The sequence below is a fragment of the Dama dama genome, chromosome X, assembly GCF_033118175.1.
Source record: "Dama dama isolate Ldn47 chromosome X, ASM3311817v1, whole genome shotgun sequence".
Classification (NCBI taxonomy): Eukaryota; Metazoa; Chordata; class Mammalia; order Artiodactyla; family Cervidae; genus Dama; species Dama dama.
In genome coordinates, this window is record NC_083714.1 from 72408876 (window position 1) to 72427774 (window position 18899).

The window sequence follows — 18899 nt, forward strand, 5'->3', positions numbered from 1 at the left end:
ATTATGAAAATTTGTAAAGAACTTCCCCCCAAAACAGAACTATCATATGATCCAGCAATTTCATTTCTGGATGTTTATTAAAACATTTAAAAATTAATTAGAAAAAATATATATGCATACATATGTTCATTGCAGCATTGTTTACAATCAGCCATTAAAAGAGAAATTTTGGAATTTCAACAATATGGATGGACCTAGAAAGTATTATACTAAGTGAAATAGTCAGACAAAGAAAGAAAAATGCCATATGATTTCACTTACATGTGGAATTTAAAAGAACAAAACAAATGTGTCAACACAACCAAATAGAAATAACATTATTAATACAGAGAATAAACAAGTGGTTTCCAGAGGAGAATGGGGTGGAGGGAAGAAAAATATAGGTGAAAGAAATTCAGAGGTACAAAATTCCATTGCAAAATAGAGTTATAGATATGAAATGTACATATGGGGACTATAGTCAATGTATAGTATCTTAGTATGGTGACCTACTGTAACTAGATTTATCAAGTTGGTCATTTTGAAATGCACAGAAATATCAAATAACTATTGTGTAACAGAAACTAGCACACTGTTTTAAGTCAATTACACTTCAAAAACTTAGTAGAAAAACAAATCAGATTTGTGGTTATCAGAGGTGGGATTGTGGGAAGGGGAATTGGACAAAGGCAGACAAAGAGTACAAACTTTAAGTTATAAGTGAGCACTAGGGCTGTAATGTACAGCATGATGAATATAATTAACAAAGCTGTATGTGTGTTATTATACATATCAAAGTTGCTAGGAGAGTCAATCCTAAGAGTTCTTATCACAAGAAAAATTGTTCTTTTTTCTACTTCTTTAATTTTGAATCTATATGAAATTATAAATGTTCACTAACCTTATTATGATAATTATTTCATGATGTATGCAAATCAAGCCATTATGCTCTACACCTTAAACTTACACAGTGTTATATATCAATTATATCTCAATAAGACTGGAAATTTAAAAAAAAAAGTTCTTTGTATATTTTGGATACAAATACTTTATTAGATAAGCTTTTTGCAAATGTTTTTCTCAGTCTGTGACTTGTCTTTTCATTCTCTTAAAAGTGTCTTTTATAGAGAAGTTTTTTTTTTTTTTTTTTGCCACATAGCTTGTGAGATTGAACCTATTCCCTCAGCAGTGAAATTGCAGAGACCTAACCAGTGGACCACCAGGGAATTCTCTAAACTCAAAGTTATATACATTTTTTCCTATGCTTTCATCTAGAGATTTTATAGTTTTGTGCTTTACTTTTGAGCCTATAATCCATTTTGAGTTGACTTTGTTTGACTAACATCCTTTAGCTTCTGTTTGAGGAATTCCTTTTAGCATTTCTTATATGGCAGATCTAAGTGACACAAAGCTCCCTCTGGGAGTGCATTTCTTTTTTCACTCTGGGAGTGCATTCCTTTAGTTCCTCTGGAAATGCATTCTTTTTTTCCCCTCTGAAGAGTACATTCATTTTCCCCTCATTTTTGATGGAAAATTTTGTCAAATATAAAATTATTAATTAATTTAAAAAAAAAAGAAAAAAAAAGATAAAATTATTAATTAACATTTTTCTCTTTTGGCACTTTATATCATCCCACTGCCTTCTGATCTCCAAGATTTTGCTGAGGAATCTACTAGTATTCTTATAAATAGTCCCTTATTTATGATGACTCACTTTGTTCTTAATGCTTTCAAGATTCTCTTTGTCTTTGGGTTTTGACAGTTTAGCTATAATGTGCCTCAGCATGGGTCACCTTGTGTTTATCCTCTTTGGAGTTCATTAAGTTTGGTGGATTTGTGGATTCATGTATTTCCTCAAATTGGGGGATATTTTGGTCATTATTTCTTAAAAAAAAAAAAAAAAAAAAAAAAACTTCTTGTTTTTTTCTCCCTTAAGGACTCCCGTGGTACATATATTGTTCCATTAGATATATCACATAAGTCTTTTAGGCTCTGTTCTTTTTCCTTCATTCTTTTTTTTTTTTCTCCTCATGCTCAATAATTTCAAATAATTGATCTCTAATTTGCTAATTCTTTCTTCTGCTTGACTAAACCTGTTCGTGAACTTCTTTTTCGATTTTTTTTTATTTAGTGATTGTATTTTTCAACATCAATATTTCTGTTTAATTTTCTTTTATAATTTGTATGTCTATTGAGATTTATATTTTATTCATATATTGTTTTCTTGATTTTCTTTAGTTCTTTGTGTTTTCCTGTATCTGTTTGAGTATATTCAAGATGGTTTCTGCCACTTTATTTTGTACCCTTAGATGGACTGTATTTTTCTGTTTTTTTGTATGCCTTGTGATTTTGTTGTTTAAAATTGAGCATTTGAAAAACTGCCGCCTCCCCCAGCCTTTTCAGACTGGTTCTGGGACAGGGAAGTTCTTCACTAACTAGTGAGACATTTTTGAGCTTTGGAATCAGACCAAGATGAAGGTTGAATGTCTTCTTAGGGTGTTTCTAAGCAAGGGTCTTGCATTGAACTATGTGTGCATTTTTTTTTTTTTAATTCTCACTTATACAGAGTTGCATTTAAATGTTTTTATTTCCTAATGAGAATGAGTCTTATCCAAGATTATCCTTGGGACTTAAAATTCACGGCTGTTTGTCTCCATTCATGATCCTTTATTCTAAGTACTCATAGTTCTTCATTTCTTTGTACCATTTAAGAGCACTGCCCACCTCTTCAGCTGCATTTCTTCATCTGAGCTTCAATGTGGGCTAAACAGAGAACATTCCTTCAGGTAGCTCCCCAGAAACATTAGAACATTGCAAATAATGTATTCTCTGTTTCCTAAAGGTCTAAGAAGGGAGTTTGGAACTGCTATCTCCTACAGACCAAGACCATGCTGTACCAGGGAAGGAATGGGCAATGGTAAACAAAAATATTATAAAATTTCTTACTATTCTGAATATAATTTTTTTTCTTGATAGGGTGTTTGCTAGGTTGCTATAAATATGTGACTGTTTTGAAAGTTCCCAAAAGGTCATGTTAGCAAGCTTTCGGTTACATTTTGATGTCTACATAGGAGAACAAGGAATTGTTATTCTTCCTAGTCTATCATTTTTCTGATATCATTATCAGACTTGCATTTATTTTTATAAATGTTACATATCTATAAGACTATGTGAAATTTCCCACAAAAAACGATGGGCATTTTATTTTTCCTTGTACAGTTCTTAAACAAAAGGGGGTTAATCCACATATAACTTGTTTTTGGCTCTCTATATCTAGGGTTCCTCTGCATTCACAGATTCAACCAACCATGGATTGTGTAGTACTGTAATATTCACTATCAAAATATATCAGAGTATAAGTGAATCCATGCAGTTCAAATTCATGTTGTTCAAGGGTCAATTGTACTATCAATTTTGCTATGCATATTTTGATGATATTTTTATATACTCTTAATAGCATTATCCAGAGAAACAGGATCAGTAAGACATATATAATTATGTATTAGAAGGATGTCCCAGAGAGAGGTTGTAATGCTTCAACTGTCCATTTTTGTTGTTGATTGTATATCAGGCAGAACAATCTACAAAACATGTCTGAGCTTTTTCTTCCTCTGTTAACTGATTGTAAGAAACTCTCTATGAGGCTATAAGTGCAAGCTGAAAGAGAGAAGACTGTGTATAAAGGGTGGGAATCATGGGTTTTGGGGCTACTTCTTCATGTGATTTACTTGTACCTTTAGACTTGCTGGAAACTGATCATGTATATGCAACCACCATTTTGATAATGCAGTGTTGCTACACATGCCAAACTTCCTGGCATGGTTGGTCAGAAAACATCCAGTTCATGATGGGTAGATCAGGTCACATGGCAATTTGGTAGCCCATGGTAAAGCATGCAGTCTCTACAAAGGCCCAATAGTAAGCCAGCAGCAGCTTCTCAAAGAAAGGTAGTTATCTGTGGATAATGGCAGGGCCTTGCTCCAAAATCTTAAAAGCCTAAGCTCTGAGAAATTACAGAGGTTTACCAAAGTATTTTTATTTGCCACTGCCACTGCAAACACCAAAGAATCTGCTGGATCATATGGCCCAAATGGTAGAGCAGGTTAAACAGTATCCTAGACCTATTATAGAGCCACCTTTTGTTCTGGGCCCCATTCAAAACCAGCAACTTTGGGCAGGGGCTGCTGAGGGGGTCACACAGTGAGTGGACCAGAGTAATACATCTAAATGGAAACTATGTTGTCTCTTAAGTCCCAGGAGGTCCACTAGGCATTGTGCCTCTTTTTTGATTATAATAATGTCAGATGCAGCAATTTATCCTTCATCTTAGAAGGGATATTTTGATATGACCCACACCACTTTGTTGTTCAGTCACTCAGTCATGTCTGACTCTTTGTGACCCCATGAACTGCAGCACACCAGGCTTCACTGTCCTTCACTGTCTCCTGGGGTTTGCTCAAATTCATGTTCATTGAGTTGATGATGCCATCCAAACATCTCATTCTCTGTTACCCCCTTCTCCTCATGCCCTCAATCTTTCCCAGCATGAAGTTCTTTTCCAATGAGGCAAGTCTTTGCATCAGGTAGCCAAACCACACTGTCACTGGATCCCTATAAATTTCACTGAGATAGAAGTTTTCTGAATTTAAGTCAGTTTTATTTAGCACTCTCTGATATGCAAATATATTACCAATAAATCTAGAATAGTTGCTACTTTTCACTCACTAGTTTCAATCAGCCTAATGTCATCAATATAAAGGACCAGTGTAATGTATTGTGAAAAGAAACAGTGATTAAGATCTGTATGAACTAAATTATGACATACGGCTGCAGACTTGATATACCCATTGAGGTAGGAGAGTGAAGGTTGTTGGCTTTGCCAGTTTAAAAGAAAACTGCTTCTAGTATACCTTAGGGACAGAGATGGAGGAAAAGGGATTTGTTAGCTCAATAGCTGCATATCAGGTACAAAGGATGTGTTAATTTGTTCAAGCAATGAAACCACATCTGGTATAGCAGCTGCATTTACTGTCACCACCTGGTTAAGATTATGAGAACTTACTGTCATTCCCCAAGATCTGTATGCTTTCTGTAGAGGCCAAATAGGAGAGTTGAATAGGGGATGCAGTAGGAATCACCAGCCCCACAGTTCAAAGTCCTTAATGATAGTCCATTCAAAGTCTTTAATGATAGCATTAATGTCTGCAGTCCCTTCTTAAATGACAGGTTTTTGATGTACTATTTTCTTAGATGAAGGCAGTTCTAATGGCTTCTATTTTGGCCTTTCCCACCATAATGGCCCTAATTCCACAAGTCAGAGAACCAATGTGGGGATTCTGCCAGCTACTAAGAATTCACATTTCAATTATGCATTCTGAATCTGGGGAAATAACCACAGGATGGACTCAGGGACACACTGGAACCATTGGGAGACATACAATAGCTACATTTCTATTAATCACCTGACCTCCATAGGCCATGACTCTGACTGAAGACTCACAGTGACATTTTGAATCTCCTGCAATCAGTGCCAATTCAGAGCTAGTGTCAATAGCCCTTGAAAAATCTGATTATTTCCTTTCTCCTATTTATAGTCAACCTTGTAAAAAACAAACAAACAGACAAACAAAAAACCCTACAGATCCTTTTGGGGTAGGCTGGGAGAAAGATTACAGTATACATTTTCAGAAGTATACTGGGATCATTCTTAAAGTATATCTGTCTTCATTTCTATTCAAATTTGTTCTGGGTTTGTAATATGACCCAAATCTGGAAATTGAGGCCCATGACTCTGTTTTTTTTTTTTTTTTAATGATTTGAGTGGCATTTGTGTTCCCTTTACATAGATCCTTTATATTTAACAGATCAAGTAAACATTTAGTAGGCTTCTCTATTTCCCTTCTAGGAATGTTGCGAAAATCTTGGCTCTCTGTGCATCAATGCCAAACAGAAATACAGAGACAAGAATTATGGAGGAGAAGGAAAGAGTGGCTTTATTACTTTTCCAGGCAAAAGGGGAACACAGTAGGCTAGCACCTCAAGAACTATGCCCATTTGGTCCCTAAAGAGTAGAGGAGAAGTTATATAGTCAAGCAAGAGTATATGATAAGAATCAAGGCAGTCATAATCTTTCCTTCTTCTGCAGAGTTCCAAAAGGGTGAAGTTGCTGACAAGATTTGGGTGTATACAAGGTCTCAGGTGGTTGGGTCTCCTAATCTTGATAAGCTTCTCTGGTCCCTTTAGTCTTGCCTCAGGTGGTTTTATGGCTGCTCTTCCTTTGATTCTGCCATTTGAAACTGAGAGAAGCTCACGGAGGCGGAGTCTTGCCTATAAGAAATGGAGGACAAAAAGACCTCCATACCCAGGAGCCCTACCAGGCCCTGCTCAGCAACAGGAATACCATGATTAGCCAGCCAACATCTTAAATATGTGTAAGATGATATTGTGATTGATGCTTTTATTTTATTGTCCATCACACTAACCATATTCAGCTCAATTTACCTTTGGTGGTTGAATACAGCCACTTAACTGCTTGCCATCTCAGGATCCAATTACTCCCATTGCATTTAAGGTTTCCATTGATTGGTTGTCGTTTCCTCCATTAAGATCTGACCTACAAACAAAAGCAATCACTGAAAACTTCAAGGATATTGGAGCTTTCTTCACAAAATTATTTCTCAAAGTATTGGTGAAAGTTAGTCCTTTGGATCCTCTCACTGTGGATGAGTAGGTCTTAAATGAAAAACTCACTTCAAGATCTCAAACTCCCTAAGCTGAAACCAAGCTGGACCCTGCAGGGCCCTCCTGAGTACAAATCCTTTCTGTGTTCTCTCTCTCTCTCTCTCTCTCTCTCTTTTTTTTTTTTTTTTTTTTTTTGGTAGGAAATAGGCTTCATTCAGCCTCTTTGACCTTCCCTGAGTTCCAAAGGGCAGATTCAAACAGCTACTAATCAGGGAAAGGAGGGAATGCAGTAACAAGGGAGGAGCTGTCAAGAAATAATAGTACAGCCATTGAAACAGGGTCCTGGTTCCTCCTCAAGGAATATATATATATACACATATAACAAAATCTTTCAGTTCTTCTGTAGAAACTAAGGTCTCATCCAGGTGGAGGATGGTAACTTAAGGCCTAGTACAAGACTGCTGGAGCACTGCCCTGTTACCTCACCATCAACCAATCAGGAGAAAGTATGCAAACAAGTAAAAGATAATGACTCTAACCCCGTCCCCAAATGATTCACCCTTTAAAATCCTTCATGGTCTACAGAATCTCTGGAGTTGGTTTTTGGACAGGAATATGCCTTCTGGGTGGACTCCGGGAGTTGGTGATGGACAGGGAGGCCTGGCGTGCAGTGGTTCATGGGGTCGCAAAGAGTCGAACGCAACTGAGCGCCTGAACTGATCTGAATTGATGCCTTCTCTCTGGGCTGCTGGCCTCCATAATGAAGCAACTTTCCTTTTCCACAAAACACTATTCTCTCAAATACTAACTTTAAAGCAGTGAGCAGCCAAACCTGAGTTCAGTAACAAGTATATATAAGTAAATTTGGATGGAAGCAATTTTATGTTCCTTCCACCATTATGTCAGTTCCTCAGTATTGATTTCCCATGTTCCCAGGATTTATGTCTGTATAATTTAGAAAATTCAATGAGATTTTTGTTTGTTTTATGTTTTATTTTTTAGAGTGTGGTACAACTTTTCAAGGGTAATGCTTTGTATCTCAGCTTCAGAAACTTGAATCTAGTTAAAAGTCTAGAAATCAAAATGAGTAGCAGGAGTAGGTTCTGAGGAGCATCAGTATTGTCTTACAGAACAACTGCTACAGGGAAGGCAGTTACGTTTTCCACAGGCAATTCAAAAATAATCATGTCAGTTGGAGGTGGAGAAGTCTCTCCCATTAGAGGTAGAAAGGCTGCTCCCTATGGGACGTGGGAGCGTGTGGGTCAGTTCAGTTCAGTCCCTCAGTCGTGTCCGATTCTTTGAGACTCCCATGGGCTGCATCACACCAGGCCTCCCTGTCCATCACCAGCTCCCGGAGTTTGCTCAAACTCATGTCCATCAAGTCGGTGATGCCATTCAACCATCTCATCCTCTGTCGTCCCCTTCTCCTCCTGCCTTCAATCTTTCCCAACATCAGGGTCTTTTCAAATCAGTCAGTTCTTTGCATCAGGTGTCCAAAGTATTGGTGCTTCGGCTTCAGCATCAGTACTTCCAATGAACTGATTTCCTTTAGGATTGACTGGTTTGATTTCCTTGCAGTCCAAGGGACTCTCAAGAGTCTTCTCCAACACCACAGTTCAAAAGCATCAATTCTTTGGGGCTCAGCTTTCTTTATTGACCAACTCTCACATCCATACATGACTACTGGAAAAACTATAGCTTTGACTAGATGGACCTTTGTTGGCAAAGTAATGTCTCTACTTTTTAATATGCTGTCTAAGCTGGTTATAACTTTTTTTCCAAGGAGCAACTGTCTTTTACTTTCATGGCTGCAGTCACCATCAACAGTGATTTTGGCGCCCAAGGAAATAAAGTCCCTCAATGTTTCCATTGTTTCCCACCTATTTGCTATGAAATGATAAGACTGGATGTCATGATCTTAGTTTTTTGAATGTTTTGTTTTAAGCAAACTTTTTCACTCTCCTCTTTCATTTTCATCAAGAGGCTCTTTAGTCCTCTTTGCTTTCTGCCATAAAGGTAGTGTGGTCTGCATATCTGAGGTTATTAATATTTCTCCCAGCAATCTTCATTCTAGCTTCATCCAGCCTTTATCCATCCTAGGCTCCAGTCTGTGTCAGACACTCTTTTCCTCTAGTGTTAAACTCAAAGAGAAGGATGGAATCAGTCCCTAGAGTAAGAATACAGATAAATAGCTCTGTGTCTTTCCAGTTTTATATCCCCCCTCTAGGCAATTTTGAAAGAAAGTGTCTGGACCTTGGAACCTAAGGAAAAGTCAACATTTGGAGTATGTATGTCCTAAATCAATGGTCTAAAACAAAATAAAACAAAAAACAGTGGGACAAATTCAACCCAGGCCTAACCTGATTTTGTATATGCCCTTAGTTAAGGTTTGCGTATACATTAGAAAAGAAGAAAATATATGATAGAAACTTATCTGAATCCCCAAACTTAAAGTATTTACTATTTAGCCCATTATAGAGGAAGTTTCTTAACTCCTGCTTCAGTGTGTGTGTGTGTGTGTGTGTGTACACACATATATACATATGTATATGCATATACATACATACATATATGTATATATATGTGTATATATATATATATATATATATATATATATATATATATAACACTGAGAGTTTGGAGGGAGAACAAGGGAGTAAATGCTTATGGCTAGCCATACTCCTCCCTGAAACAGGTTTTGTTCTGTTTTACCCACATGAGCACTGGAACTAATGGTATGGATCTTTGCCACTGTGTGTCACAGTAAGGAGACAAGCATCAATTAACCTAAGAGAGACTGAAGAGCTGAATTCAACCCTTTTTCCTAATATATTCAGCTCAACATCTTCCATACACATAGATAAAAAAAAAATGCACTCCATTAATTCAAAATGATTTCCATTTTCTTAGGAAGTTTTTCAGAGTTGGTGTTTCTCTTTCCAGGAAAATTCTTAAATTTAGCTATTTCTTCTGGATTTCTCTTGATGGATCAAGATAGCAGCTGACACAAATTCATCATCTTGAAAGGAATAGAATTGAGAATGGTGATTTTTAAAAATTATCTGAAACTTGCTATGCTTTTTTTCTTTTATTCCATAACACTAAAAGGTCATTTAAACAGGTGTTTTGATCTCAAGCTAGAGATATTTTCCAATTTGCTACCTATTACCAATAAAGGAATATTAGCAGTCCTGGCTAAGGACTCTAACACCTGTATGCTTTTGTTCTATCACTCACCAAGTGTGTGATCTTGGACAAGTTACTTAAAAGTTATCTGTAGAATGGGGGCAATGATAGTAATATTAATACTTCATTGGATTGCATAAGTATTAAATAAATAGGTATTTGTAAGGCACTAAAAATAGTGCATGGCATATTGTAGTCACTACTAAAGTGTTTATTAAATAAGCATAATAAAGAAAATTAAAAAAAAGGGAGCTTATATATTTATTATAATACAATAATATTGCATGTGCTTGAGTTGAATTTGTATTTTAATATAATGGTAATATAATATAATATAATCTTCTACTTTAAGAGTTTTGATAAGGCTATTTACTTTGTGATAATCTAAACATTCACTATCTTATTCCCTCTTTTATTTTTCTTCTTTGGGAAGTCAAAATCTGACTTCTTGCCTATACATATATTTATAAACTACTATAAATTTAAGATTGTGCCATATTTTTAGTTGCACAAAATATATTATTTTGTGATATCTAGTGTCCAAGAATGTATTTTTTACTGAAATTTGAATTGGAATTTGTCAAAGCAAATAATCAAACATCCCATCAGACCTTGGAGGGAGTATTTGTTATTGATATTTCTTTAAATAAGAAGTCTCAAAACCAAACAGCTATTTGCAGATGTCGATAACATGGTTCTAATAATTTGTAATGTAGGGAAGAGAGCATTTTTCTTTCTTCTATTCTAGGTTTGTTGGCCGGCTTAATGATTAAGTTTACATAAGTCAGATAAATAGGAGAAAACTAAATTTAATTTCATAAATATAGAAGTCTCATAAAAGTATGAGTCTCAAAGAAGTGACCAAAGTCCCAAACTTTTATACCTTTTAGACAAAGAAACAAAAAATGTGTGAGGAATTGACATGACAAAAGGGTTTGACTTTGAAGTAGTATTTAGTGAAGTAGCAAGATTTATTAAATATAGATTGCATGACCCTGAATTCTTATTTCTGGTGATAAGAAAGCCTTCTTCCATAGGCTATGGGAAGGTACATTTCATATGAGAAATTTATGTCCTGTTTTCATGGGGACAAAAGAGGGTTAGAGGGTCCTTCTTGCCCTGGCTGTTTCTCAGGTTACTTTAATTCAAAATGATTGATTGGTCAAAGATAACATATTCTACTCCCCTCTAGGACTAAAGGGGAAATGATTTCTAAGCCTCTTTAAAAATCTCGGCATGAGGACTTCCCTGGTTGTCCAGTGGTTAAGACTGTGCTGCAGGAGCTGCAGGTTAGATCCCTGGTCAGGGAACTAAGATGTCAGATCCCACATGCCCAAAAAATCCCACAAAAATTAAAAACTGATAATCTTATGGTGTGATTATGTTTTCTGATAATTGCTTTTTCTGTCTATAATATTGCAAGTGTAGATAAACTTGTATATCTAAGGTACTCAAGAAGTCATGTATTTTATAATTTATAATGATTTGTTGTAATTTCCCAATACTTATTATTTTGTACAGCATGGACATATTTGGCTAATTTTTAAATGATAATAAGAATAATTAAATAACATACAGAATATAAAGCCAAGAATCATTGTGAAAGAAGCATAAGCACTACTCTTTCAATAGGAAATGCAAACTATATTTCCTAAAAGAGTTTGGTAACTTCTCAGAAGAATATAATCTTGGTTTCACAGGAAAAAATGTGATTTAAAATTAAACATTTAATTTTGAAAACTTAAAATCTGCTTGACATTTTGGGTTTACAGGCAAGACTGTATTTTATGACAAATCTTTAAGTTCATATCTTACAACAACAAAGAGCAGTAAAACTGCTATTGAACGTTCAGTATTTTACTAACCTAGAAAATGTATCTTTTCAAAATTCAGTATTTACAAGGTAGCATATATTCTCAAAAAGCTCTTTGATCTTCAGTTAATCCTTTTGACATTCTTGTGAGATAGGTCAGTACTCTGAAGGGGCGGGGGGAAGATTTATCTTTATAAAAGAACATTCCAAGGGTGCTCAGTAGGAAACTATACAAGTTTAAATGGTGGATGACTAAAGATTAAATCCTTGAAATGTCTTTGAAGCTAAGTGTGCTCTTCTAGTGGTTGTTTGTTTGTTTTTTTTTCCTTCTTAAATACTACATTTCTATAAAAATCGGAATAAAAAACAATAACTGAAGCTAATTATTTTAAATTAAGAAAATTAACAAAAACTAAGCAAAGCTACTGAGATAAAATAATCTGACCTTGAATCTGCAGTCCATTCCTTTCTCCAATATATGAATGAGGACACAATAATTAATCTTGCTGACTGATCCTCATTTCTGATTTTTAAAAGTACTTCAGTTCAGTGCAGTCGCTGTCGTATCTGACTCTTTGTGACCACATGAACTGCAGAAGGCCAGGCCTCCCTGTCCATCACCAACTCCCGGAGTTTACCCAAACTCATGTCCATTGAGTTGGTGATGCCATCCAACCATCTCATCCTCTGTCGTCTCCTTCTCCTCCTGCCTTAAAACTTTCCCAGCATCAGGGTCTTTTCAAATGAGTCAGCTCTTCACATCAGGTGGCCAAAGTATTGGAGTTTCACCTTCAACATCAATCTTTCCAATGAACACCCAGGACTGATCTCCTTCAGGATGAACTGATTGTGTCTCTTTGCAGTCCACGGGACTCTAAAGTGTCGTCCCCAACACCACGGTTCAAAAGCTTTAATTCTTTGGTGCTCAGCTTTCTTTAGAGCTCAACTTTCACATCCATACATGACCACTGTAAAAACCATAGCCTTGACTAGACGGACCTTTATTGACAAAGTAATATCTCTTCATTTTAATATGCTCTCTATGTTGGTCATAACTTTCCTTTCAAGGAGTAAGTGTCTTTTAATTTCTTGGCTGCAATCACCATCCACAGTGATTTTGGAGCCCAAGAAAGTAAAGTCAGCCACTGTTTCCCCTGTTTCCCCATCTATTTGCCATGAAGTGATGGGATTGGATGCCATGATCTTAGTTTACTGAATGTTGAGCTTTGAGTCAACTTTTCACTCTCCTCTTTCACTTTCATCAAGACGCTCTTTAGTTCTTCTTCACTTTCTGCCATGAGGGTGGTGTCATCTGCATATCTGAGGTTATTGATATTTCTCCTGGCAATATTGATTACAGCTTGTGCTTCCTCCAGCCCAGGATTTCTCATGATGTACTCTGCATGTAAGTTAAATAAGCAGGGTGACAATATACAGCCTTGATGTACTCCTTTTCCTATTTGGAACCAGTCTGTTGTTCCATATCCAGTTCTAACCATTGCTTCCTGACCTGCACACAGGTTTCTCAAGAGGCAGTTCAGGTGGACTGGTATTCCCATCTCCTTCAGAATTTTCCACAGCTTATTGTGATCCACACAGTCAAATACCTTGGCATAGTCAATAAAGCAGAAATAGATGTTTTTCTGAAAATCACTTGCTTTTTCGATGACCCAGCAGATGTTTGCAATTTGATCTCTGGTTCCTTTGCCTTTTCTAAAACTAGCTTGAACATCTGGAAGTTCATGGTTCACGTCTTGCTGAAGCCTGGTTTGGAGAGTTTTTAGCACTACTTTACTTGCGTGTGAGATGAGTGCAATTGTGTGGTAGTTTGAGCATTCGTTGACATTGCCTTTCTTAGGGATTGGAATGAAAACTGACCTTTTCCAATCCTGTGGCCACTGCTGAGTTTTCCAAATTTGCTGACATACTGAGTGCAGCACTTTCACAGCATCATCTTTTAGGATTTGAAATAGCTCAACTGGAATTCCATCACCTCCACTAGCTTTGTTTGTAGTGATGCTTCCTAAGGCACACTTGACTTCACATTCTAGGATGTCTGGCTCTAGGTGAGTGTGAGTGATCACACCATCATGATTATCTGGGTCGTGAACATCTTTTTTTGTATAGTTCTTCTGTGTATTCTTGCTACATCTTCTTAATGTCTTCTGCTAAAAATACTTAATATTCTGCATTTCTAGATGTATAGATAGACTGGATGAAATTATATTTGAAGTAATTACTGGATGAAATTATATCTGCTGTTAGTAAAAAGTACTTAACTCTCAATAAATGTCAGCTATTATTTCAGTGGATTAATGATATGATAAAATGATGAAAATGAATAGGATGAGAGAATGAGAATGATGCCAAAAATACTATTTATGTTGGCTTGTTTTAAACCTTCAACTGTTAAAGTTAAGCTTTTATAATGCAATAGTATCTATAATAAGCATTGAATTAAGCATTGAATTCAATAACACTTTTAATCTTCTCTGATACCCTGTAGTTGTAACCCAAACTGTTAGAAATGAGTCAATTCCTAGTAACAAATGCCACAGTGAGAAAATCCCATCTAATAAACACAACTTTCATATGGCATAGTGGAAAACTTATATGGATGCAAGGAAACAAGGATAGCCAAGTCATGTTAAAGAAGAACAAAGTTGGGAATATGCTCTACCATAAATGATTTATTAAAATCAGATTCATTATGATAGTATGGAATTCACCAGAGAGAAAATCAACACATCAAATAAGAAATCTGAAAAATAGACCCCAAGCATATACATAAACTTTACATATAATAGAGCTGGCATTGCAGATGAGCACTAAATTCTGCTTCGATAAATGCTGCTAGGCAATCGGTCATTTATTTTGAAAAATAAAATGAAATCAGTTCTCTCACCTAAAGCCAAACACGGATACCAATTCCATTTTTAATAATGACTTACTTGTATGAAACTAAATTTCGAAGCTTTCAAATGAAACAAACAAACAAACAAAAAAACCCAAAAAACTGTACGACCTTGCAATGAAGAAGGTTTCATAAATGAGACAAAAATAGGGCTAATCATAAAAGAAAATTTAGGTAAATTGAGCCTTTTTTTTCCTAAAACTACCATTTAATAGAAAAACTGTAATCAGTTTTTAAAAATCCAGATTTATGTCAGAACTATCCTGGAATCGAATTTCAAATTTGAATAAAGTTACTACTGTAAAAAAAAAAAAAGAAGAAGAAGAAGAAGAAAGAAAGAAAAAAAAAATGCCCAAATGCTTTTTTTCTCTAGAGCTCCAGATGTGTTTCTAATGAGCAGCCACATTTAAAAAGAACTGGACTATATGATGGTCTTTTACTTTTTCAAAGCAGAGCAGAAATTAAAGTTGGTTTTGAATTTTTCAGGAAGATGCCAGTTATAAATTATTTCTTCATCGGAAATCACATGATGTTCCAATGCTTTGAGAGGCCATATACTGTTGACAAGAACATGTTTATATCCTTTTTCTAAGGCTTACTGTACAATCAAACATAGGGAGGACAATGAGGCTTGAACAGGCAAATAGCATATGTATGTTCTTTAACTCTGCAAACCCACTATCATGTAGATAGAGAAAGGCTAGTTTCTTCAATTGTCCCAAAAATTTGATACCTGATAGACTGTTACCTGATTTCCATGAAGATTAAGTTGGATTAATTTTATACAACGTTGAAGTGGACAAATATCTGCTTGAGAAGACGCATACTCTAAGAAAGATACAAGACTGAAAATTTTCCATAGATTTTTTATATGAAGGCCACTGAAACCTCACAGAAATGATCTTTTTGATCTTCTATTATATTTTCATTATAGTGAATCCATTCCCTGTGATTGGCTTGCTCTTCTATGATTGTTCCATGAAACATCAGGTCTACTGGGCTGCAAGACCTTATGACCTGGGAAAAAGGGTCCCAGACCCTGCACTGTACAACAAATCACTAGATGGCCATATCCATTCCAGAGACCATTGTTAGGGTAATGGGGCCTAAATTGAGTCTTAAATTTAAAATAGCATAACAAAAAATAAAGTGACAACCAGAAAGTTTATATTTCCAACAAATTATCAGCCAAAGGATTATTAATATTAATAACTTATGTGTATATTATCTTTCTAATTGACTCTTAGTAGTTTAGCACTAACTGGTCTTAAAACTTCATCTTTTAACTCACTACATTCTGTTGTCTACATAGTGACCTGAATAGTATTTTAAAAACTATGTCAGATCATGTTACACTTCCAGAGAAACTGTGTAATTGCTAATCATATCAGTCAGAGTAAATGCCAAAGTCTTATTAGCTCTCATAACCCACCTATTACTCCTCTCTCCTTTGTTCACTTTACCTCTAACCATATTTGCATCTTTGTTTTTCCTTCAATATGTCATCAGGTACACACTGTCCAATAAGATAGTTACCTGACTATTTACTGAAACTGGAAAATTTCCCTATCAGATATCCTTATGAAATTTATTTAGTTTCTTTAAGTAATTGTCAAATAATTCCTTCTTAATGCAATGCACCTTGACCACCATATTTTGTTGTTATTGTTGCTGTTACTGAGGAAGCTGACCACCATATTTAAAATTGTACTCATTCAGTTTCTGGGCACATCCATCTTACCATGATCTTTTTCTATAGCACTGTGTTTATTTGGTTTGTTGTTGATGTTGTTGTTCAGTTGCTAAATCATGTCTAACTCTGTGACCTCATGGACTATAGCACACCAGGATCCTCTGTGGTCCATTCTCTCCTGGAGTTTCCTCAAATTCATGTTCATTGAGCCAGTGATGCTATATAACCATCTCATCTCGTGGCATCCACTTCTCCTTTTGTCTTCAATCTTTTCCAGCATCAGGGTCTTTTCCAATGAGTAGGCTCTCTGCATCAGGTGGCCAAAGCACTTGAGCTTCAGCTTCAATGGCTTCCATGATAGTTCAGTTGGTAAAGAATCCACCTGAAATGCAGGAGACCCCTGTTCAATTCCTGGGTTGAGAAGATCCACTGGAGAAGGAATAGGCTACCCACTCCAGTATTCTTGGGTTTTCCTTGTGGCTCAGCTGGTAAAGAATCAGCCTGCAGTGTTTGATCCCTGGATTGGGAAGATCCCCTGGAGAAGGGAAAGGCTACCCACTTCAGTATTCTGGTCTGGAGAATACCATGGACTGCATGTTCCATGGAGTCACAAAGAATCGGACCAGACTGAGTGACTTTCACTTCACTTTACTTCAACTTCAGTCCTTCCAATGAATATTCAGGACAGATTTCCTTTAGGATTGACTGGTTTGATCTTCTTCCTGTCTGAGAGACTCTAAAGAGTCTCTTCTAGCACCAAAATTCAAAAACATCAATTCTGTGGCACTCAACCTTCTTTATAGTCCATCTCTCACATACATGCATGGCCACTGGAAAAAGCATAGGTTTGACTATATGGACCTTTTTTGACAAAGTGAAGTCTCTGCTTTTTAATATGCTGTCTAGGATCATCATAGCTTTCCTTTCAAGGAGCATCTTTTAATTTCATAGCTGCAGTCACCATCTGCAGTGATCTTGGAGCTCAACAAAATAAAGTCTGTCACTGCTTCCAAGTTTTCCCCTCTCTTTGCCATAAAGTGATGAGATTGGATGCCATGATCTTAGCATTTTGAATGTTGAATTTCAAGTCAGCTTTTTCATTCTCCTCTTTCACCCTCATCAAGAGGGTTTTTAGTTCCTCTTAACTTTCTGTCATTAGAGTGGAATCATCTACATATCTGAGGTTGCTGATAATTCTCCTAACAATCTTGATTCCAGCTTGAGGTTCATCCAGCCTGGCATTTCACATGATGTACTCTGCATAGAAGTTAAATAAGCAGGGTGACAATATACAGCCTTGACTTATTATTTTCCCAATTTTGAACCAGTCAGTTGTTCATGTCCTGTTCTAACTGTTGCTTCTTGACCTGCACACAGGTTTCTCCGGAGACAGGTAAGGTGGTCTAGTACTCCCATCTCTTTAAGAATTTTCCAGTTTTTTTTGGGATTGACACAGTCAAAGGCTTAGTCAAGGACACAGAAGTAGATATTTTTCTGTGTTGTGTCATGTTAAGTTGCCTCAGTAGTGTCTGACTCTTTGCAACTCCATGGAGTGTAGCCCACCAGGCTCCTCTGTCCATGGGATTTTTCAGGCAAGAGTACTGGAGTACATTCCCATTGCCTCCTCCAGGGATCTTCCCTAACCAGGGATTGAGCTCACATCTGCATCTCCTGTATTGCAGGTGAATCCTTTACTTGCTTCCCTTATAACTCAGTTGGTAAAGAATCTGCCTACAATGCATGATACCTTGGTTCAATTTCTCTGCCTGGAAGATCTGCTGGAGAAGGGATAGGCTACCCACTCCAGTATTACTGGGCTCCCGTTATGGTTTAGCTGGTAAAGAACACACCTGCAATGAGGGAGACCTCAGTTTCATCTCTGGGTTGGGAAGATCTGCTGGAGAAGGGAAAGGCTATCCACTCCTGTATTCTGGCCTGGAGAATTCCATGGACTGTATAATCCATGGGGTCGCAAAGAATCAGACATGGCTGAGTGACTTTCACTTCACTTTTCTTTACCTGCTGAGCTATTGGAGAAGCCCAACAAAATAATATAAATACAGTATTATTTTATTTATGAAACTGCAAAAGTAAGCAAAACAAAACAATATATGGTTAAAGGATACATTTATATGTAAAAGAACTATGAAGAAAATCAATGAATAATACAAAATTTATGGTAATGTTGTGTGCTAAGTCGCTTCAGTCGTGTCTGACTCTTTGGAACCCTATAGACCGTAAGCTGTCAGGCTCTTCTGTCCATGGGATTCTCCAGACAAGAATATTGGAGTAGGTTGTCATTTCTTCCTCCAGGGTATCTTCCTGACCCATGGACTGAGCCCACAATTCATGTCTCCTGCACTGGGAGGTGGGTTCTTGAATAAAGCAAAATTTACAGTAATGCTATAGCTGAAGGTGCAGAAGGGGGATCTTTGGAGAGGGACATCCAGGGATTCTTAGATGTACTAGTCCATCCTATATTTCACTCATTGATGAATGCATGATTACTTATTTTGTGTGTTTTTTGTTTGTTTGTTTGTTTGTTTTGTTTTTAAGTACTTGCTTATATGAGCACTTCAGTGTGTCTAGGAAATGTTTTGCAAAGAAAAGAAGCAAGAATAAGAAGTCACAGA

The 18899-nt window shown here is 36.5% G+C and overlaps 1 pseudogene; it reads right to left on the reverse strand.

Annotated features, from left to right (window-relative positions):
* LOC133052713 (leucine-rich repeat and IQ domain-containing protein 3-like) overlaps positions 1-15560 on the reverse strand; it is a 109561-nt pseudogene extending 94001 nt beyond the window's left edge.
* Between the last annotated feature and the right edge of the window lie 3339 nt (positions 15561-18899).